This window comes from Pseudopipra pipra, chromosome 5 (genome assembly GCF_036250125.1).
Source record: "Pseudopipra pipra isolate bDixPip1 chromosome 5, bDixPip1.hap1, whole genome shotgun sequence".
Taxonomy (NCBI): domain Eukaryota; kingdom Metazoa; phylum Chordata; class Aves; order Passeriformes; family Pipridae; genus Pseudopipra; species Pseudopipra pipra.
The window spans coordinates 4,051,215-4,075,319 of NC_087553.1; the positions used below are offsets into that span (position 1 = coordinate 4,051,215).

Genomic DNA, 24,105 nt, shown 5'->3' on the forward strand with positions numbered 1-24,105 from the left:
AAAATGTTATTACCCTTTTCTTACAGCCAGGAAAACATGAAGAGGCCTTGTTCAAGGTCAAAGTGAGTCAGCAGACAGCAGAGGATGAAACTAAACTACTCTCATGTTTTAATAACTCAGACTGGTTGCTTTCCTTTTTTTCCCTCCCTTTCAGATAGTGTAATCTTATCTCCAGAGCAGAAATGCTCCTCAGAGGTCTGCAGTTGAAACACTGGTCAAGGACGAAGGGAAATCAACTTTCCCACCTTGTTTTATGCTTTGCCTACTTACATTGCCCTACATAAATATTAGGGGGGATGGTGTGACTAAGGGACAGTCACTGAAGTTAGTTCTCATGTAGAACATATTTTCTTTTAAAAATAGCCTTTTAAAATAGAAATATTCCTTACAGACCCATTTGTGAGATGAAGAGTCCCCTGTCTCCTCTTGCTTTATTTTTTAAATGTAAACCATAAGAAAAGGAAGGAAAATCAGAACAAGATAGAAATTACCCTGAGTTCATACAGAAAACAGAATAAAAGAGGTGCTGATGCAGCTGCATCTGAAACACAGTTGCAATGGCCATGTTCATTCACAGGTTTGCAGGCACGATGCACTTGAAAAGTCAGGTGTATGGAGTAAACCTTATCTAAAATGCTTTGGCTGACAGATAAGAATCTCAAGGGAGAGCTACTGCAGGAGCATTAGGCAACAAAACAACTCACAAAGGCTCTTTAAGAGGGTTTAAGGGAACATAAAAGCAATAGCAAATCATCTGGGAAGTGGAAAAGCTTTTCCTTTTTTTTTTTTTTTTTACTTCCATATAATTCTACGTTGTAATATTCTGGTGTGTTTATAATCATAATCACATAATCACAAACCCAGGAAAAAACCTGCTCTTTGAAATCTCATGAGCAGAGATATCCTCAACCAGACCAGGTTGCTCAGAGCCCTAGCCAGCCTGACCTTGAACGGTTCCAGGGATAGGGCAGCCACAGCTTTTCTGGGCAACCCCTTCCAGTGTTTCATCACCCTCATTGTAAAACAATTTCTTCCTTGTACCTAATCTAAATCAACCCTATTTTCATTTAAAACGAATTACCCTTTGTCCTAAATACAAACATAGAATGTTTGTCCCTATCTTTCTTACAAGGCCCTTTTAGGTACTGGAGCCCTGACATTTCAGAGCTGCTGTCCGGTGAGGTCTCCCCGGACCTTCTCTTCTCCAGGCTGAACAATCCCAATTCTCCCAGCCTTTCCTCACAGCAGAGCTGCTCCATCCCTCTGATCATCTTGGTGTCCCTTCTCTGGACCTGCTCCAACAGCTCTATGTCCTTCCTGTGCTGAGGAACCAGAGTTGGATGCAGCACTGCAGGGCTAGAGGGGCAGAATCCCCTCCATCCATGGTGCTTTGGCTGTAACTGTGTCCCAGTTACCTCCCTGTAAGCTCTGGATATCAGCACTTCCCTATTTTATTGTGCTACTAGGAAGATAAATGCAATGAAATATGAAATCCTGCACTGTAAAGGGCCATGAGAGCAGCAAAGACAAAAGGAAATGAGCCACAGTTCATTCCAGGACTCCTGGGCATGGAGAGTGTGCAGGGCTGGAACCAAGGAAGGAGGTGATCCCGGGTTTAACGTGCCAGTTTAAGGTGAGCAAGCCTTCATAAAATGGCACGTTTTGTTCCCACTGGACAAATTATTTGACTTTTCTCTGCCTTTCTTTCCCTATTCCCAGTGGTGTCCTGGAAGGCTGCAGTCCCCAGGGAGGAGAGATACTGCAGCTTGACACCTCTGGATGTTTTGGTTTTAATTCCCCGAAGAATTAAAAGTGGCTGTTGCTGTCTGATGAGTGCAAGAAGGGCTTTGCTAAAGTATTAAGGCCCTCAGGTCTCCAGGACCACAGTAACTCTGACAGAACTTTCTTCAGGTCTAAACTGAACTGTTTTTGATGGAGGATTTGCACTGGCCTTACAAACAACATCCATTCTTTCCAGAATTTTCCTTAAATGCAGAGACCCAGCTGACAACAGGTTACTCAAACACCCCTCCCTCCTCCTTCCCTCCTGACCAGAACTTTGGAGATCTTTATTTGTTATTCTACCTACCGTACAAATATTATCTTTTAAACCAGCTCAAATAGGGGATTGTTTCTGAATTGCTGTTCTTGTCTCTGAATTGCTGTTATTGTTGCCACTTACAAGAAATGCCACTTCCTTGTGAGATACAGTGTGAACCATGGACAAGGTTTTCCTTCTGGAAGGATCCTGCAGTATCCACTGGACAGACGTTGTGTTGGAAGACAGAGACACAGGAAAGGAAACGTTCTCCTTGTTCATTGATATCCTCTGCTCCTTGAAGACCTGATGTGGACTAACTGAAAGTCTCAGGTTTCATGGGACACTTATCCTGTGCTTTTCATAAAGAGTTTTTCTTGCTCTGTTATTTTTCATTTGGGGATCAGCTCTTGTCAGGAGGAGAAATAACTTTTATAAAAAACAGAGGGTATTTTCACTTCAGTGATAACTGAAACTTGCCAGCAGGTTTTTCATCTGGGGAGTTCTCAATAGGAAAGGCTTTTGCTCCCTTTCCATGCAATGAACACGCTTTATAAATCCACTAGTATTGCAAAATATGGCCTTTATTGGGAGAAAAAATGTTCCCTCTGTTTGCCTTTCCAGCCATCCCTCTTTTCCAGCTCAGCTTTTATCTCGGGGAGCAAAGCCTGATATATCTCACTCTTCCAAGCAAAAAGGAGCGAACGTTCCTGTGGGCCTGGATCCAAACATGCTGAAGGTAACCTGGAGCCTCCCAAACAATTCCACCAGCTTTGCAACAACCACACCAAAAATAAACATAAGCAGCTTGTGTAACGAAAATAAATGAGCATCCAGGTTTGAAGCCTGTGCCAGCCCATCTGGTGGAACTCAACGAGGCAGCTGCTGTCAACTCCTTGATGATGCCAAGATAATCAAGCCATGGAACAGGGGAGAGAATCAAGCTGTGGACATGTGCTTCTTTTGAGTGACGTTCAAAATTGGCAGGAAAGAGCATCCCATGGCTGGAATACAACTGAGCTGACTCCAGGGAGCTGAAGGTTTGACCGAGATTCCCGCTGGACAGTTCATCATGGCAATGCCATCTGCAGCTCCCTGGTATCCAAGGGAATTACTGGAGCTGTAGAGCCACAGGAGTACATTGAAAAGAAAAACAATAAGGTTCTCACCCACTTGAGCAAGACTGGGAACTGGGCATGAAAATCCCATGGGAGCTTCATCTGGAAGAGGAAAGTCAAATCCCAGCTCACAATGGCATTACAGATTCCCTTCTCACCACTGCCCAACTAAAAAGCACTCAGCATTCCTCATTTCCCACATTTGTACTGATTCCCTGCTATTTCCCACACCAAAGAGAAGTGCTCTTCAGCAGCTGCCAGTCTCTCCTGTGGAGGGGTGTCACACAGACACACGAATTGATTGGGGAGAGCTTTGAGACTGGCAAGGAAATATCAAACCCAAGTTCAGAAAACTCCTCCACTTGCTATTCCCAAAGTTTTAGCTCCAAGTGGTTTATTTCCAAATGTCTTTCTTTTGTTTCTCTGTGGCTGTAGGAAGGACTAATGCCAAAGCATTTTTACTTACAGAATTCCCATGTAAGCTGAGTAAGGAAAGCAGCACATCAGGGCATCCTGGCCCACTTCACCGGTGTGTTTCCTGCCTCTTTTCACCCAGTCCTGAGTCTGGTTGTGAAAGTGCTTGGATTTGGGGAGTTCTGCTCTCTCCACACTCCCCCCAGCTGGCCCTGAAGTCGTTGACCTGCAGAGTGAAATACAGCCTTGGCAGAAAACTGTTTGAATGGGTTAGTCTAGAATTGTAACCCCAGCTACTGTAACTCAGCATACATAGATTTTTATTTGATCTATAATCCTAAGAAAAGCCCCTTCCTACGAAGATGAGCTGTGCAGAAGTGGCTGGGAAGTAAAATAACAAAAAAAAAACCAACTAACCAGCCCTCAGAAATTATTCTGAGCCATCGGATGTGCTCTCCAGCATTTGTTATGTGATGTGATGTGTTAATGGCTGGTTATTCTCATTACTGTTCTGTGAATTGACACAAGCTGTTTTCCTGCACTTAGGCTGTGCAGCCTGCTGTGTAAAGGCAATTAGCAGGGGGCCTATGGATTAACTGGGGAATCAGATGGCAGCTGTGTTCCCCCTCTGGAGCAGTGGCCTAAGGAGGTGCTGCTTCTGCAGTGCAAAGTCAAGAGCCCTGTGGTGAGGGGAAGGCAGGAACAGCAAGGCAAGTGCTGCCCTCATGAACCTGCACCAGGGGAAGGCAATACAAACAAGGGGGAGGCAAAACAGAGCCACAAAGATGGAGATATTTGTTAAACAAGGATGTGCCAAGGGGGAGATGGCTCTGCAAACATGCAGGAGAGTGCTGGTGTCAAAGCAGTTTTACCTGGGCTGCTCCACTTGCTGTGGATGAAAAATGCGTTAAAATAAAAACTGACCACTGTATTGAGGAAGCCTGGGCAAGGATGATGGGTCACTCTGTACCAATAAAAGATCAAAGGAGAGAGAAAACTGTAGAAAGCTACCCCAGCACCTAATACAGAGCAGTTCTTGTCTCATGAGCCCTGACATTTCAGAGCACAGATGTTCTCTTGTTGTGTGTGAGGTAATACTGTCCTCAAGGGCAACGTCAGTGTAAGTAATGTGACTGCAAGAAATACAGCACTTCACCTGATTCTGAAACCATCTGAGAACAGAAAGCCTTTTGTTTTGTTCCTTTGTCATTAGAAGTTGGAAACTGAGAGCACAAGACACACCTACATGGGATGCTGAAAAGAGGTTTTCTCTACAGCTGGAACAAAGAGCTCACAGATTTGACCTGACAATTTCCAAGGGTCTGGAGTGACAGGACAAGGGGGAATGGCTTCAAACTGACAGACAGTAGGTTTAGAATGAATATTAGGGAGAAATTATCTCCTGGGAGGGTGGTAAGGCCCTGGCATAGGTTGCCCAGAGAAGCTGTGGCTGCCCCATCCCTGGGAGTGTTCAAGGCCAGGTTGGATGGGGCTCTGAGCAACCTGGGCTAGTGGAAGGTGTCCCTGCCTGTGGCAGGGGGGTTGGAATGAGATGATCCTTAAGGTCCCTTCCAATCCCAGCCATTCTGGGATTCTGTGATTCCATGAAGTAGATTATTTTGTCTATAAAAAGTTCTGACCAGCAGAAGCAGCTGAGAGTGTGCTTTCCAAAGGGAATCTTCATTAGCATGCCCAGGCTAAAGGATGCTGAAGATTCGACCTGTCGTTAATAGTTTTCAAGGTGTGTACAATGTATCAGCTGCTGGAAACTTGGTTAAGCCATACATGGGACCAGTGTGGGTCCAAAATGTGGGTCCATACTGACAAGAGGTGACTATGAATCACTTCCAACAGATCACTCTGAAAAAACACTGGACAAGCAGAAGCCAGGAGAAGGAGGTTTTGGAGATGAATCTGGCTCTTCTCCTGCAGCTGCCCTACGGTGGCATTCCCATTAGCTGCAGGAAAGAGAGAAACCATGTGACAGTGCATTGGATATGTTGGCAGTGATGAGGAGGGGCAAATCCTGACCCACCTGGGACAGAAGCAGCATCAGCTGTTAGAGCAGGGAGTGACTGCCACGATTAGGGGGAAATGCTGAACAACACACCCATCCTAACTGCTCCTAACAGTAATCCCACTGCTCCAGGGTAACCACGTGTCCTGTGAGACAACACTGAGGGAACACACAGTGGTGGCCTGCATTCACATCCCTATAAACTCAGGAAAGCAGCCCCACCTTTTGAGGAATAACCACGATGGGCACAACAGGATAAAAGCAATCCTGTCTGCTCGTTCCCATGGAACTGCTTGCAGGCACACACGGAGCTCAGAGCTGGGAACTCAGAGACTGTTCCACATGGGTAACTCAGAGATGTGAGGCACAAGCAGCTGTGACAGCATTTTGGGCAAGCCGAGTGGTAAATTGATGGCAAGTAGTGACACAAATCCAGGCAGCCCCAAAACACCCTGAGTGGGGGCCAGAGCAGAGTGAGCCACGGACTGCCATCAGCTGTGACCCCGGGCCTTCCCAAGCTGTCAGTCATCTGGGAAATCAGGGAGAGAACCATTAACCTGCATCCCCACAGCAAACCTCTTTGGATAATGCAGGTGCGGGGCCATGTCAGCACTCTGGAGGCTTTGCTGCACTTCCCTGTAGGAGAAGTAAAACCCACACACACGTCCCACATGCAGTTTGGATAAATAGTTCACAGTGCCACTGACCCCACGTGCAGATGAGTATCCCAGCAGGAAGCACTTGGAATGGCAGGGTCCTGCCAGCCATGCTTGTCTGACCTGCCCTGTCAGAGCAGGATACAGCCCAGGGGTCTTGTCTTCCAGGCTCTGAAGTCTGGGGAGGGTGATCAGGGATAAAAACAGGGCTAAAGCTCAAGGGATTTGGTTCTAGGATTAAAGGAGGATTTAATTTGGCACTGAAACGGTTGAAAGGGGAGCCCTCTCTATCCCTGGTGGTAGGAAGTTGATGGGACTGTTCTCTTTGATTTTTGCTTTCAGGAGTTAAACACAATCAGCAAACCTTGATCTTCCCCCAGGGCTAAGCTCCAGAAACTGGCTGGGATGCAGCACTTCAGATTCCAGACAGAATAAAATGTGGAAATTGGATGCAAATTATTTACTCCATTTATGATGCCACATTCTTTACTGACATTGCAGTTTGGTAATCAGAGCAATAATTTTCAAATTACCTTTGCTCAGCATCCACTTTCTTTTATGAGCACTGAAATGCTTCCTGCTCTTAAGCAGAGAGGATTCCTAGCACTTGTCCCATTCTTCTAAATTGAAACAACTTATAAATGACTGCAGGGGCCAAATGACCTCAAGGCTGGTTTTCAAGGGCACAAATGGCAATGAAGGATTATTTCTTTCCAGACAACAGGAAATTCAACTCATGGTTTGTCTCAGACCACACAGGAAGTCTCACGTAAAGCACTGCATTAAATCCACGGCTCTCAGTTCCTGGGAAAAAGAAACAAAAAACCACTAAACCAACTTTCTTTTCCTGTGTTTCTGAAGAGCACACAAGTCCCTGAGCCCAGTAGGGTTGAGATGATAATCTGCACCTGATAAGCTGCAGCCTGGGACACCTGCTCAATATTGACTCGATTAGGTCTCATTGTTGGCTGGAACACATGGTAAACCAGGACATCAGATACAGGCTGGGAGGAGGTGGAACATCAGAAACGTGATCTGGGAGTATCTTGGCATTTTACATACCCAGCAGGCAGGACTGTGAAGCAGACTATGAACAGGAATCTTTCCCATTAAATCAAACATCCATTAACAAATTAACCAGACCAACAGGATAGGATAGGTCTGAGCACTTCAGAGCAGACACAGCTAGGCAGGACATCCTGAGGCTCATAGCTCCTAAGAGATGCTCAGGGAGAACAATCTCCCACAAGTTGTCCTCTATCAGAATGAGCTGAGTCAGCATGAGGAGACATCATTATTACATGATGATCATCTCTCAGTCCTTCTTTCCTGAGGTCTGCACCCTTGGAGAATGGCAGACAAGGATTATTTAACTGGTGATGCACACAGTGTGTATTGTCATCCCAGGGGCATCTATAAACAACAGCACATTTAAATGCTTATTATGTATAATGCAAGAAAAATAAAAATAAAAATAAAAAAACAAACCCAAAGCAATGAATCACTTCCCTGAAAGGGTTTGCTTCATCACGTGGGTGGTCATGCTGAGTTGGGACTGTCCTGACATATCTCCAGCTTAGAGTTCTCACTGCTTAGAAGAGGAATGTCTGTGAAATACCCATTCACATCAGCAATTTAAGTGCTGTCTCATTCTGTTGCTCTTTCTAATGAAGGATGTTGTGCAGGATAGGGCAAGAGAGCAGGGAGCAGTGAGATATGATGGATAAGGAGGGAGAGAGTCCCCACTGGTGCTGGAAAATCCTTGCCACTTCCAGACCTATTTGAAGGATGAGAGCCAGACCCTCAGCTCAGATCTCCTCATAACCACTTGCAGGAGCCACAGAAGCTCGCAGGTCCTATGTTTTCCTTTAAGCTTTCATTACACAACCTTTTGGAAAGTAAAAATCACCAAGAACCTATTACGTTTTAAGATCCTTTAATTTAAAACATATTAGCTTAACAAGACCTGCAATTTGACAGGCTCTTTAACTCTTTACTAGTTACTCTACTGCTCAAATTTCCCTACAACATAGTCCTTCTCTGTATTTTTAATTAGAATATCATCATTAAAATGCACGCAGCAGAAGACACATGAAATGTGCAGAATCCTTTCCACTCTAAAGAACAACTTGGAAGAACATATACCGTGGTGATAAAATACATTAACGAGAGAGAAGAGTCCATGTGTTGCTGCCCTCAGCTCCATCACCAAAGCCATAACCCTACATGTGCACAGAAGTCATGGAAGCTTCATCCCACAAGTGATGCCAGAAGGGAACAACCCCAGAGGAGGAACAGGAAGGCAGAGGTATGAAGGCCAGATCTTCAGCTTATATCTACTCACAGCCACTTGCAAGAGCCACAGAAGCTTGTAGGTGCTATGTTCTCCTAAGGATTAATCCATGAGCGGAAGCATTCCCAAAATATAAGTCAGCATCATCGTAAAAAATAAGCTGGCATAGTCTTATTGCAGCATCCTTACTCCAGGATTGCCATTGTTATTCTCCCTGCAGTCATATTTGCTCCTTGTCATCCCTGCACCATGAAACCTTTTGGTCTGGTGATCTGTTCCTAACTCTGCCCTTCCTTCCTGCTCTGGATAAGCAATGATGCCTCCAGTGACACAAACCAGCTGCATGGAACCAAGTCTGACATTACTCACGGATTCCAAATTCCCAACCTGTTGTTCCTGGAGCCTGTGCCTTTCACAGGAGGTTTATTACTCAGCCAGACAACCCTTTGCAGAATTACAACGTAGGACAGGGTAGAGATTTGTGTTTGTATTTCACAATCTGCAGTTATTTAACAAACTCTCAGGGAGAGGTTGTGTTCTACTCTAACCACAGATTGTCTTATTTACAGCCAGAGTCAAACTAATCATTAGTCTGGTGAGACAACGAGGCAAACACCATTAATTATCAAGTGTGTTAACAAAATGGGTTCTACATCAGCATTCACAAAGCTGAACTTTTCCACCACGGGAAGCCTTTGCCTTTTCTTGTCTGCTTTCCTTGGATTTGCTGCTCCAGCCCGCAAGGTGCCCCTCTTGTCATCATCTCACTACTGTAAAAACTCCTCCCATTTTCTGAAGGCACAGAGGGGATGAATGTGAGCAAAGTCTAAACACCAGGACATGGGGAGAGATATTGCTGTGTTTTAAACACCCTCTACACACACTGAGGTCCCACCTTAGGCTGGGTGGCTTCTTCGGGGCCCTGACAACACAGACGACCAAGAGATCAAGCTCCCACATTGGATCCAACTCTCAGGAAGTCCATCAGAGCTTCTTGTAGTGCTCAAGGACAGATTTACAGTTGATTCAGCTGATTTTTTGAGATCAGAATTCCTGACCCTGTGTGGAGCACTCAGGAATCCCAAAAACCCTGCCAAGAAGAATAAAGTGCATGGAGGACCGTGCTGGTAAACCAGAGCACTCCATAAACCAGAATAAAGCAAGGAGTTGTGAATTCACAGCCTTGCAGAAAAGGCATTGGTTTACCAGTGCCACTGTATTTTAGTGAACATTCATCTCCCATTTAAGATTTCCTTACAAACCATGAGCCAGTGAGCCAAGAGAAGCTACAATTTTTTTTTATAAAGATAATATGGGATAACAGGGATAATAAGATCCATCTAGTCTTTTGCTTTTTCCTGATACAGATTTTTTTGGGGTCAAGGATCAGCTTTCAAACAGTGGAAACACCATGTTTTGGAAGGCTGATCAGCCCAGTCGGACTTTGTCACATATACAATTCCTGAAGGATCTCCTCTGTCTGTTTGAATCCATCCATGAAGCACCTCCTCTGAACAGAGCACTCAAACAAGAGAAAAGTTTCCTAAGGGACCTTTCCCCCCTTACTTACTTCTGCACTGGTAAATTCCGGAGACACCTCTATTTACCTGTTTCAGGAAAGAAATATAGGAGTGGTCAATCTGCACTTCAGCCCTGAGGCATCAGCAAGGCAAAACTGGCTCTGGCTTGTTCAGTCCTGGTTCCAGAAAAACAATTAAATCGAGCCCTGAACCACCCACAAGGTGATGAAAGATGTGCTTTGCCTGCCTTGGATAAATATTTGGCCACCAGAAGTGTGTCCCAGGTGGGAGCACAGGGATTCAGGTTGCAGCCCTCTGTACTCCTCTGCAACTCCTTCTGGCTGGATTGGGAAGTTTCTTTCTTAACCTGCTGCTTTCTTGGAATCTCATTTTCCAGTGTTCACGCTTTCTGCACTGCATAAACCCATTTATGGGGTGCTGTCCCACAGGGTTTGTAAGGCAGAGAGAAGAATTTCAGTTCAGTCAAAGTCATTTTCCTGTTGCACAATTCCCATGTTGCATTTGAAGCATTCCATTGATACATCAAGAGCTTTCATCGCTGACAGATGACAACTGAGGTGACATCAATAAATACAAGGCTACTCAGTCCCGCTTGGAGCTCCTTCCTAAAGACAACCTGCAAACAAGAAAGGTGTTGCGTGTTTTCATTTTAGTTTCTCTTCTGGTGTAAAAGCAGATGTGAAGCTTGACTTTAGAAACACCAAGGCTTGTTTTCAGTTCTTTACTGGAGAATTCTTTTGGAACAAATTCTACTTCTTTTTGAAGGGATTTTTAAGTCTTTTGGGGATGAAGGTGAAGGAAATTTGATAAACACTCAGGTGATAAGAAAGATGAGAAATGCAAACATTACTGAAGGGAGTGCAGAATTAAGAGTTCTAGGAAAACAATTTAATTAAAGTTGATGAGGAGGAAATACATGAAATAGTTTCAGTAAAAGGTTAGATTTTTTATTTAATTGTCTTTCCTGCCTGGGATGGTAAATTGATCCCATAAAAAAATGTGTGTAATTTCTCAGTCTTTTCCACCTGTGAATTTTTAGGGACTTTGTGAGTCACACAATATAACCAAATAGAGAAAGACATAAACCAGAGGGCTGGATCTGAATTCACACACTCTCCCCTTGTGAAGGAGTGTGAGACAAACTTAACTCCACCAGCACTGGGATTTTTGATAGGGAGATTTCTTTTGGTCTCCTATGCTTAATATCTCTCCTGAACTTTGAGCTTCTCTGGACAGGAAAAATTTACCTCCAATATCTGGAAATAGTCTGGAAATATCCCTTGCATAAGCAGGGATATAAACAACAATAATTCAAGCCAGTGTCTATATTGTTCTCTCTGTAAACAGATAGGGAAGGGAATGAGTAGTGAAAATGTGGTCAGTAGTGTTTATTATGGAGCTGCCTTCCCTGCTCTCCGTACCCTGTTTCCTCTCCCATCCTTCCAAAAAAAAGCTGCGCTGAGGCCAAAAGTTCTCCTCCTCATGTCCAGCTTGCAGTCAGGGAAGTGTGATGAAGATCCATTGGGTTAACTAAAGAAAATGGAGGGAATAATTTCTCTGCCTGATTGGTCTCTTTTAACACCTTACACAGACACATGTGTTTTTTCCAGATGATTCAACAAATTGATAATGTTTTGCCCTACATTTAGGGCACAACAGCAAAAAGAAATCCCTTGAACTTTGACTAAATCTTGCCCTGTTGCCCAACACAGGCTGCCATAACCAGTTTTCCTTTACACAACTTTCTTGAAAGTAAAAATCACCAACAATTCGTTGCATTTTGAGCTCCTTTAATTTAAAACACCTTAGCTCAACCAGACCTGCAGTTTGGCTCTTTCACTCCTCACTAGTTGTTTTACTAGTTAGTTTTCCTTACAACACAGTCCTTCTCTGTATTTTTAATTAAAATATCACCATTAAAATGCACACAGAAGATACATGAAACTGGAATTGAGTAAGTCTTGCCATGTTCTGCCACTGATGATGATGCGGATGGTGACAGCTTCCCTTAAAACATTACCTGAAAAGATCTTATTTTGGCATTAATTAGGAGTGTTTCTGAAGAGAGTGTTTTTAAGAGAGCTTAAGAAACTTGGTTAAGAGTTTTAGTGGCTCTTTTAAATACTACAACAGCTTGAACTTCTGTCAATCACTCACATTCGGAAGCTGTCTTTCTAATGACTCCCTTTCCTGGCAGATCTCCAAACTGGTTCAGAGGTGTCACTTTAGGAAGGGTGTGAAGAAATTTTCATAAGCAAAGGAGTGTGACATTTTTAATTGCGATGCATTTGTTACTTTTATTTTTGATTGCCTCCCTCATGTTAATGCACACCTGCAAACATTATTGCAGGCAAGGGCAGCAGAAATCTGTCACCTGCTTCATGGCCTTGCTCTCATGCAGCCCCCCAGTCTCTGGAGGCATTGCGTGGTGCTTCAGACATCAGGGGAGGAAATTACAGCCATTTAAAACAAAAACAGGAAGTTTTACCATTAGATAAGTCAAAATTGCTGGACGAGATGTAGTAACTCTTGGAGCATGAAGCAGCTTTATCAATAGGTTACTTATGAATCATTCCTTGGTGAATGCTCTCTTTTTCAGGAGTTCTCAAGTGGTTTTTTTTGCAATTCTTCCCTATTCAAAACAGTTCTTGGACAGGGCAATAGACCAATGGCTTCTTGGATTTACTTATGCTGCATCAGGATATTTTTGACAGGCCAGCTAGTGAATGTTGTTTTTACTGGCAACAAAACCTAATCAAGAGTAGTAAAGAAATCCTGGCCTGCAGACAATTATTTATAATGTAGTGATAGTCTGTTCTTGGACAAGATTAGCTCTGTTCACGTAGCTGGGAGACTCTGAATTTCTTGCTTAAAATGCAGCATGTGAACTTGCAATCAAATGAAGGATGGATATAAAAAACCAAGCTCAAAAAAAAATCACAAGTGTAGTGATCACTTGGCTAAAATTAATGGTGTGGCTTCCTCTGACAAGTTGGAACAGTAGTAGGATAAAAACCCTGCTTGAAATAGGTTTTTTCTTGTGTGAGAGGAAAGCAGAGGTGGTTGCAGAGTTCAGTTTCATGAATATTTCGTAGAGGACTTTAAGGAATTATTTTAACACCTTAAGTATGTTCTATGCCTGTTTTGGCAGCAGGTGATGTCTTAAAAAAATCATCTAAAAAAGCAAAATCAGGTGAGACCAGATGAGAGCAAAACCATCCTCAAGGGCAGCCTAAAAAACACATTGACAGCAGTTCAGAACCTGCATCCTGTCGCCAGAAAACCTCTAATGGTCAATAAAAGGCAATAAAAGGCCTGACTAAATCTCTGCACCATTCACTGTGCCATCAAGAGCTCTAAACTCAGACTCCAGGACATCCATGATCTCTCAGGCAGATAGTTTAACAGGAATACATTGCACTGGTCCTAGAGCTCTCCAGAAAGCTTCCAGGGGATCCCAGAAGCTGAGAATAGAGTTGAACTTCACAATATCCATGGGAATATATCGGAAAAAGGAGCTTTCAGATATGCTCAGGGCTATTAGAGATTGCAGCCAACACCACTTTCGGGGAATAACAAAGTAGCAACACCTCTTGCTGTTCATTACTGAAGAGCATTTGGGGGATTATCAGCTGCAGAAACAACTCCCGGCACCAGCTCTGAGGTTTAAATGTTTACCAGTGGATTAATAGGTTTGTAACATAGAATACAAATGCTTCGAAATGAAAAGAAGGGATTGGAACCTAAAGAAAAACCAATGTCCCTGGATCTCCTCAGTCTACTCTCCTACCTGTGACTGGTAGGAATTAAAGAGAAAAGAAAACTACTTGGAGAGGAATTGCAAAAATGACAAGCCACAGGAGAGCTGAACTCTCCTCAGCAGTGGCAGATGTGGAGGCCGTGAACTGTTCTGGGTAGTCCACATGGGACATTGGGATATGTTTTTGGTGGGAGGGTGGAAAAAGACTGGAGTAGATGCCTTGGGAGGGTTTCAGGACCTACTGCAGAGTTGGTGGTAGCCCCAGTTCAAGTGGGTGTTTAGACATAATGACCTATAGAGGCCCTGCCCCACAATGTTGCTGTGCTTCAGCTTCCTAGGCACAGATTCTGTGTTTGTGAGTATTCACGCTCCAACACACCTTCCAGATATTTTCCTGAGAGCCTGCCCTCTGGGACACTGTGTAATGTAATGGGAAGCTCCCGGTGTGTTCATTCCCAACCCCACAGGTCCCAGACACTTTCTTTTTCAGACCTGTACAAAGGGGTGCATGCGATGTTATATTGAGGTCAGACTATGCTGACTTCTCTGAGGGAGGAGAAGAGGCTCCTCAGGTGCAGGAAAACAAGAGGAAAAGAGGGTAGGAATTATTTGCCTTATGGCAAACTACATGGAAAAGGATGCTGCATCCTATTTACCTCCTGCAGTAGAGCCCATGCTCAGCCTTTTCCAGGAGTGTAGCTGCTATGTAAAGGCAAAAAGCATGGAAACATGACCTGCCTTACTCATGCCCAGATGGAAAATGGCACTTCCTTTCAGCTCTGCTTTTAAGCTTAGAAATGCTGGAAATTTGGCCATGGGGTCAAGAATTGCCTTTAGCCCACCATGCCCAGCTTTGCCAAGGCTCTTTTTCCACCCTGTCTCAGCTTAGCAGGAGGGAAAGAGGAGGAGGAAGACAGACCAGGAAGAAATGGTTGCACATGGCTGTGCTTCTTGGAGGAAGCTGAACAAAACTACAGCAAGCCAAGAGGAACATGGGCCTGGTGAAAATGTCCTGGAATATTCAAAGTTAATCCCAAGTGACAATTTCCCCTCCTCCATTAGCAGCTGATGGAGTTTTATCTTACTGGCAGCTGCTTTGCCACCACTGGCCATATCAAGAAAATGGGGTGTTATGTCCACAATGTGCCTGTAAATGTGCCAAAAAGGCTCCAAACTGGAGCCCTGCCAGATCTAGAAAAAAAAAAAAAAAAAAAATACTAACAGAAGAGACACAGAGCATTCCTTTTTGAAGATAAGTCTCTTCTGAAAGTCTTTCAAGAGTTCCTCTTTCTTCTGGAAGGATCCTTTGAGACTTTTGCCTTCATGTTTTCTCTCTGTGAGGCCATTCTCTCAATAACACCATGGCCTCTGGAGGCAGAAGCTTTATGTCGTGACTTCCAAGCCTTGTACAGAGTGTGAGCATGTTGACGCTGGAGACATTGAATCTGGCTCTGAGTTCATGGTGGATATCTGACCTAGTTTGCCTGGAGACAAATCTGTTGTCACTGGATGGTTTGAAACCCACTCCAGGTTATCCACATTAAAGCTCAGTCACAGAGTACAGAGCTGAGCAGTCCAGTCTTGGTAGTGCAAGTGGAATGATACAGGATACCTGGAAAAAACAGACATAAAGCAAGCCTGCCTTAGTTGTCTCTAAGAGGCAACAAGAACGATGAGAGGAAAAGGCGAAGAGGCCACTAACGAGAATCTCCTACATATGTTTGCATGTCCTCAACTTGGAAATAAAACTCCAATGAACTCTTTAGTCCCCACAACTGAACAAAACGGATTTTTCTCTGTTGCTGTTGCAATCTAAATGTTCTCACTTTGTTTATTAGTGTTGTGAACTGCTGAAATATGCAGGTTATGCCTGAGCACGATAACACTACAAAAAACTACAAGGAGCTAAAGATAGCAAAGGGGGAGTCATGTATGTGCAGCTGGCAATCCCTGACCTGTGGCTACACCAGGGAGGTAACATGGAAAACAGCAGAAACACCATCACATCACACCTTTGTCTCCCAGCACAAATGAAATTACTCTCTGAATTACCTTCACCTCTATATGCAAAAGAATCACAAAATGATTTGGGTTGGAAGGGACCTTAAAGATCACCCAGTTCTAACCCCTCTGTCATGGGCAGGGACATCTTCCATCAGACCAGGTTGCTCAGAGCCCCATCCAGCCTGGCCTTGAACATTTCCAAGGATGGAACATCCATAGCTTCTCTGGAAGGAGAAGGACAGGAGTCTCATTAAAGAGTAGGGATTCCTACTTACTTCAGCTGATGAAAAATTCCCAGCTAGTGGAACAACCCTAATGTATGCAATCCCTTTGGAAACAGCCTTGGAGCTACGCTTCTTCCTAAGGAATGCTACTATCCTTAGAGAAGGAGAGAAGGGAGACAGGGGACTGGTTAAATCTTAAGAAAACTAAAAGGGGTTTTTGTCCATGCTTATACTTTTTGTATGCGGTCCCTATGCTTTGACCCTCACAAACCCCCATCAGATATTTGCCTGCTTGCTCTCCTTCCAAAGCTACTCCCTTTTATCAGCAATCCTTCTGAGTACACTGGTTTTTCCAAGAGTTTGGAACTAACTCAGGTGGTCGAGGTGCGGCCATACATGGCTAATTAGAGTGGAAGGAGAGAAATGAGTACATTGATTAACATTCTGTTCCCTTTGGAGAAGGGGAATGACTTTGGCAGCTCCAGCTCCACCAACACTCTGCTGGCAGCTCATTGCCTGTGCCTCTGAATCCCAATCATTTTTGGGCAGATCCTTGACTGTTGGCCGGGAGGGGAAGGACAGAGTTCCAGGGATTTGCTGTTTTATGATGTTTTAAAAGACTGTTCTTTACTGGGCCCCCTGTGGTGTCTCCCCACGGCTTAATTACTCGCTCTGCTTCCATTCCCATGCTCCGAAAGGATTTCATCTGACATAAGGACACTGGGAGAGATCCAGCTTTATCCAACTGGTCCAACTGGTCCTGCTCTAATGGGCTGACTGCTCTACCCCTCTGTGACATTACATTTATTCAGAGACAGGGCCCAGAATAAGCCCGTGGGCACCAGGAGATCTTCAGTTAAGACCTCAAACATCTATTTTTCCTTTAGGGTTCTGCCTCATCTTTATCAGACCCAACTGTTTTCCTCGTGCTGGGACAATTAATTGGATTATTTTCATTTAAAGATCCAAGCCCACGAGATAACCAGAACAGAACAGAATTGTTTTCCTTTCCCTGCTCTCCCTCATTAGCAGTCTAAACAAGTGTGAGGCTGCATTAAGTTTGTATCTATTTTGTTAGCTGGGAACCACTCTCTTCTCTTCTGCAGATGGAGCCTATGCTTGGATCATTCTATTCCATGGGGCAGTTACGGGATACTAAAAGTGAAAAGGCTACTTATGGAATTTGTGTTTGCAATTACCTTGAGAGTGAAAAAGGAGGACAACAAAAGGAAGCCTCACTAAGAAGAAGAGCAAAAAAAGAAATTACAGCATGTTTATATGTATTTTTTTACAGTACACTTGACGTCTTCACTTGCCAGGTTTAATTACTGACTGTGGGGCAGGACACACAAATGGACAGTCAGAGACCCCATAAAATTTATGGCAGCTGAGAACCTGTTCTTCATAGTTTATCGAGACTTCACCAGCAGAACAATTTGTCTTTTCCTCGAAAATGGGTGAATTTCCTGTACCTTTATAGTGACCGTGTGAGACGAGGGGAAACTGATTCAGAGTGAGTGGGGAAAGACATCAGAAGGACATGTTTCACACACCTTGGAAATCAAGGAGAAGCTCTGTGAAGCTGTTAACGGGATGGGGAAATCAGGTGGGAATGTGTACAGACAGGTACCGCTAAGGGGATTTAGGGAACAGGGAAGGCTCTAGGGAATGGAGCTGGAAAGGATTGGAAATGTAAATCAAGAATGCAGCAGAGCAGGGATTGCATTTTAGGATGGAATTGGTCAGGTTTTCAATTATTCTGTTGAAATGGAGAGTAGTGGGGGAACAAGGTACAGGAAATTAAATAACCCCAGCACTTGACGAAACCCTGAGATTTCATCACCATCATCTCCTTCTTTTCCAGACTCCTGGTTCTGTGTGTCCTGTGGAAGCTTGGTCATCCTTCCCAAACAAGAATGTCCTCTCCCTAGGCTGTTCCAGAAGTCGGTGTTCATTGGGATAACTCCTGGGACTGCAGAGGCTTCAGTACCAGGCTCTAAAATAGCTGCATTAGAGTTGAAAGACAGAGAACAGAATGTAACAGCAAAGTTACATCATTTTGTTTACATCTTGTTCCAGTTTCTTCTTTTCCTAATTTATTTTAGGAGCTTTATGTCAGAGAGAAGAGATGAACTAGAAAGGGATGTGGCAAAGCCAGGCAGGAAGCAAACATTGACTAAGGAGACAGACTGTGTGGATAAGCCTGCAACACACAGATGATCTCCCATGTCTGGGGATAATGGGAAAATAACAATGGATTTAGGAGAGAATCTTCACTAAGAGGGAAAAAAGCATATGATCACTCCTGAAACAGTGGAGGAACAGATCAAATATATTAACTAAGACTAAAATGTCTGGAAAATATGAGTATTTTTGTTACATATCTTATTTTGTCTCCCTGGGATTGACTGGAAAGATTGTCAGCTTCATTTTTCCCTGGAATTTTAAATACAGGACAATGTTGGCCATGCTAACTGAGGAAGAATATTGACCTTCTTCAATAATTAAAAATAGCCATTATTAATTAGTGTGTTTGCTAACTTTTTTTGTTCCAGACTTTCCATGTTTCTTCGTTCATGGAAAAAGATCCCATACATAAATATGCCTCTTTTAAGTCCAGCAAGGATTTTCTCCAAAGAGAATCCAGGAATAATATTGTAAGAGATGACGTTTTTTAAGTGAACTCGGCTATAAATACTTTAATTGCTTTACAAAACACATTGAATTTGTCACATCCTTAACTCCAGCATGAGGAATTTGGCATCCCTGTGCCAGGAGGAATCATGCTGTGGGTTCCAAATTGCCTGCAAAAGTCACAGCCGAGCCAGAAATTCACACTAAAAAAAAATACTACAACTTACATAGGAAAGAAGTGATTTAAATGGTGTTGAAAATTGGCAAAATCCCGGGTTTGGAACATTCAGGATATGAGTTGAGAGCTTGTGAGGTGACTGTAGTGATTTCCTGGATTATGTGGAGCTGAAGGGGTTGATTTGTTCCTTAGACTTCACATAGGGAAGTATAAATGGTTTCCCTGTGACATAGATGCTATTAATATAAGGAAAATTCTCTGAGATTTCGGGAAATATAATCTAGACCTTTCTAAGAAGGGGTGTGGACATGGAACTGGCTGTGGTTGCCTGGATGAAACAAATGCCTTCAAAAGGCACCTCATTTTAAAAACTTTATTATTACTTATTTTCTGACATTGTTTAAATTTGTAACCGTTTTTAAGAGGCACAGCAAATTATGTGCTCTGCCTTCAAATGAAGAGGTGAGGCAAGAAATGGTTAAATCCATAGTTAGTCTGCACTTTGAACAGTGAAATTCTGGTTTCTTTCCTTCCAAAAATGTTTATGCTGGTACCAAACCCAGTATCTGCATCAAAATTCTCCCAGGAAACAGGTTCAGGACAAACAAAAGGAAGGGAATTTCAGTCCCATGTTCTGGGAACACAGGATGCTTGCAAGCTTTTAAGAGGAGGCTGCACAAGCATTTGGAAGAGCAAACTCTTGGAGTTACTCTTTAGACAGGTGACACCAGGCTCAGGATGGGTGGAGAGTGGGAGGGTTTTAAATGTGCCTTCTTCTAAATTTGCTTTTTGTCTATCAAGAAATTACATTTTTGTCCATGCTGCAGCATTTTCCAAGTATTTAATTCACTCCTGTGCCCCACTGGAATCAAGCAATTAAAGCTCTACAGGTGTGAAATCTTGTCAGAATTGTGTAACGGCATGTTAAGTACTTTAAATAAAATAATTTGCTTTTTTCCCTTTGAATTCTACCTATTAAATATCAAACCCATATACTTCTGTTATTCAGACAGATCAGGGAGTTACGAGGAAAATTTGGATTAAAAATAGTACCAACAGCAGCTAAAAAAGTCATGATAAGACACTGGAAAATCTGTGGGAATGGTTGTGATTGGTTTGCACTTATCTAGCTCTGAAGTATTTCCTGACCAAGTCTTAAGAGTTTTAGAATTTTTTTTGCTTATTTTGGTGAAATACACATGGATTGTATTAGGAAAACCAGTGAGAAAGTAAGAAAGTCAGAAGACATTACTAAATGTTACATTGATTAAGTAGTTAGAAGCAAACTACTTGTGAGTTAAACATTTTTAGGTTCTTTCTGATGCTGAGAAGGAGCTTCCAGGATTAAAACCCCCTCAGAATCGTTCCAAGAGGCATCTCCAGCAAGGCTCTGACAATTCAGATTTGTTACACCAACTGACTGCAAAGAAAGAAATGTCCAAACCTTACCCAAATGTCCTTTCACTGAGAAGAGATCCCTCTTTTGAACTACAATAACCAGGACAACATTGTTTTGCTTTGCCTCTGACTGTCCCCTAAGTTTTTTGAAGGCTCCAGTGGAATTTGACAAGAGGCATTTAGGCTTTTGCAAAGTCTATGTGTAATAAAGCCTATATGTAATACCTCTGTCTAATTACATAATACATGTGTATAACTATGTTAAAAAATACACACAAAATTAGGAAATTAAAACAAACTGCATCTGTTCTGCAATGGAAAGTCCACTGACATAAACACTTTTACAGCCACATAAAAAACAGAAGCATGAAATACTTGGTTTTTCATAGCTCTCCCAAGCAACAACCAGTGCTGATATTGCAATGTTGTTTCTCTTTTTAATTGTACCACTGTTTAGAAAACTCTGGATCCTGACTTATGAGGAAAGTTATACGGAATTACAAGGAAAACTTAGAATGTAACCAAACCTGTAAAATAAGAGACCGGTTCTTAAATGCCAGAGATTTTTGCAGTCTTAGGGAACCATTTGTTTCCCTTTCTTTCTTGAAAATAATGAAATAAGTGGAAGCTTGCCCCACTTCCCCCCTCACACATGCACAGGACCAACAAAACACAGGAATTTTCCACTGGCACAACAGCCTTTCAGTGCTTGCCATCTGCTGTGCTGGCAGGACCCATCAGAGGAGCACCAGCAGCAAGGCAGGAATTGGAATGTCACGTTTTGAATATTCATTGTCACAGCTGGGCCTCCTCCTCTCCCAGCCTGACTTTGCCTCCCCCAGCCTCCCCGTGGCAGCTTTGGAGCAAGGGAGCAGCCAGGAGCAAGGTGCTGGAATCAAGACTTACAACTTCCAAACACCAGGATCCTCAGTCAATACCAGCCCCCATTCCTGCTGGGGGATCTGTCATTCCCATTTACCATTGTTATTGATAGAGAGTTTTAAGGATTTTTGCTCTGAGAAGGGGGCTTTGGTGAAATCCCACTTTTCTAGATCCATAACCAGTTTATTTTGAATTTACTTATCACAGTTTCTTTTCCCCTCTTGCTAATTCTCCCTCTGGGTTATGTGTCTGTGCTTTCAGTACCTGGCAAATGGGAGTGCACCACTTCATTACCATGGGCTCCAAATGTGGAAAGGGAGTTCAGATATCCCAAAGGACAGCCAGTTCCTCCAGGAAGCACTGCTGCACCTCATTCAAGTTAAAACATGTTAATTTTAGGCTTCTTGTTATTTCAAACCTACCAAATCCAGTGCTCCTGAAAATCAGTCTCAGCAGGAAGGTACACAGTGCTCAGGGAGCTCCATGGTGAATTCTCTGGCTCTGCCTGCAGGTGAAGGAGACATGTGGATACTCTCACAGGTCTTGAGGTTGTAAGAATTCTGCTTTAGTGCAGAGAGCTCCAAAGTTCCTTGTCTCCACATACAGACTAATGAGGTCAAACAAATCCAATGTGTCTGCCAAGCAAGTCCTCCTCCATCAGCAACTCTCCTCAAGTCAAGGGATGACATCAAGATAAACTTTCCCTCTGTTCCACATGCTCCATGCTGTGACAGAAGCAGAAGATGGCTTGTACTTTGTCATTCTTTCAGTCTGAACTCCCAGATTTACCTTCTTTGTCTTCTGATCTTGTGCAGCTGGATTTGCATGGTGTCTGTACCACTGCATCCTTGGGATAACAGCTTTCCCTGTCACTGCTGCTGCTCTGGTTTATGCTCAGGTAGCACTAAAACCACAGCAGGATTTAATACTCTCACTTTTGTACTTTGGCAGGGGGACAGAAGGAGATAAATCATAGAATGATGGGATACCCTGAGGTGGAAAGGACTAATGAGGACCATGGAATTCTGGGCCCTGGCACTGCACAGGACAGCTCTAGTAATCCAAAAGCCTCTTATTATGATGGTTCCACTTAATTCTGCTTTTTTGTGTTTGAGCACCTACTAAGGCCACTTTAACTCCTGACTCTGAGACCCCTCACACCTATGAGCCCCTCGGTGAGTCCCCACAGCCAGAGGGGACTGAGCGCCAAGGTTTCTGCTGGAGAGATGGAATCCTGGGGGGGCACTGGGAAGAGCATTGCCAGCAGGTCGAGGGGGGTGATCCTGCCCCGCTGCTCAGCCCTGTGAGGCATATCTGGAGTGCTGTGTCCAGTCCTGGGCTCCTCAGGACAGGAGGGACATGGAGCTCCTGGAGTGGGTCCAGCAGAGGCTGTGGAGATGATTCAGGGACTGGAGCATCTCCCTGGGGAGGAAAGGCTGAGGGAGCTGGGGCTGTTCAGCCTCCAGAGGAGACACTGAGAGGGGACCTCATCCATGTGTGTCAGTGTGTGCAGGGAGGGGGCAGAGGATGGACCAGGCTCTGCTCAGGAGTGCCCAGCAATTGGAGGCCTCGGGCAGGAACTGATGCCAAGGGAGTTCCACCTGGACATGAGGAAGAACTTCTTTGCTGTTCAGTGACCGAGCACTGAACAGGTTGCCCAGAGAGGGTGTGGAGTTTCCCTCGCTGGGGGTGGTTCCAGAGCGATCTGGACGCAACTCTGTACCGTGTGCTCTGGGATGAGGTGTGAGCAGATGAAGCACTGTGGGATCTCGGGATCCGGCTCCCGGCGCTCCCTGGACACTCCACGGGCTGTGGAAGGGGCGGGGCGGGACTTCCCTGAGGAACGGGGCATAGCGGGGGGCGTGGACGGAGGCGGGGGCGCGGCCGCGCGCGCCGGGGCGCGGCCCAATCGCGGCGCGGCGCCGCGGCGCGGGCGGGGCGCGCGCGCACGGCTCTCGCGAGAGCCGGCGGGTAAACAGCGTCCCCGGCGGGGGCCCGCCTGCTGCCATTGAGCGCGGGGGTGGCGCCGCGCGCGGACTGGGCGCCAGGTGAGTGTTGAGGGGGAGCCGGGACACCGAGGGCGAATCGGGAACGCTGCGCCGCTCCCGGCGGACAAACAGCCTCGGCGCCCGGCTGCTGGAGACCGGGAATCTCCTCCGCTCTGCCTTCCCTCCTGCCTCCCCCCCGCGCCGTGAGGCAGCAGGAACAGCCATCGCCGCGGAGCCTGAGGGAGGGCGGATCAGCTTGGGGGCGGTTCGTCCCGCTGTCTCTGAGGTGGCTCGTCCCGCTGCTCCCCACCAGGTGACTTTTGTGACTCGCCCCTGTGCCCCCGGGGGCTGAGGGGCTGCTACTGACCCGAGGCTCCTTATATTCCTTAAATTCCTAGGACTCCTTAGGCTCCATCCCTCGGCGGGTCGGGGATCCCTCCGAGGGGGGCTCGGCGGGGCTGTGCCCCGTGGTACGGAACGTGGCTCCTCCGGGCTTAAAGGATGTGCTGCCCTTTTTAAAAATAAGTAGATGGAGGGACCAAATTATCCCCCGTAATGCGCTTAGGAAAGCAAACGGGACCTTCGCGAGTTTCCACTCGGGGAAGAACAAATCCCAGGCGTTTCTCCCCACACCGAGCTAAAGGAGTTTGGGATTGGGGGCCCCTCCCTGTGGGTTTGGGGGTCCGGCTGGTGCTCTTTGTCTTTGGAGAGTTGTTATTGAATGAGAGAGAAGTGAAACGCTAAGAACTAAGAGAGGTCTCACGGTTTTTGTTTGGTTTTAATTGACCGGGAGCGTCTCGGGTGAGAATACCAGAGTTCACACACGTGCCGCCGCTGGTTCCTCCCGCAACATCCAGACTATGAGTAAATCACCCTTGCTGGAGCTTCTCAGTATAAAGCAGCGCTGAAGTTTGATTTAAAAACCAGATGAGTTTCCTGGAGGGCATTTGCTGGGGTATA

The 24,105-nt window shown here is 44.8% G+C and overlaps 1 protein-coding gene and 1 long non-coding RNA gene across 3 annotated transcripts in view; one reads left to right on the forward strand and one right to left on the reverse strand.

Moving 5' to 3' along the window:
* Positions 1-12,345: 12,345 nt before the first annotated feature.
* LOC135413995 (uncharacterized) lies at positions 12,346-23,014 on the reverse strand. Its single transcript, XR_010430532.1, has 2 exons — positions 21,580-23,014; positions 12,346-15,449 (listed from the first exon to the last, which is right to left on the reverse strand). It is a non-coding gene; the product is annotated as an uncharacterized LOC135413995 (long non-coding RNA).
* Positions 23,015-23,115: 101 nt separating this feature from the next.
* STK38L (serine/threonine kinase 38 like) overlaps positions 23,116-24,105 on the forward strand; it is a 37,794-nt gene continuing 36,804 nt past the window's right edge. Inside the window, exon 1 of one of the 2 annotated variants that reach the window (XM_064654184.1) lies at positions 23,116-23,205. The gene's annotated coding sequence lies outside the window, so the exon portion shown is untranslated. Of the gene's footprint in view, positions 23,459-24,105 lie in introns of both variants that reach the window. The other variant, XM_064654185.1, reaches the window with a different exon arrangement.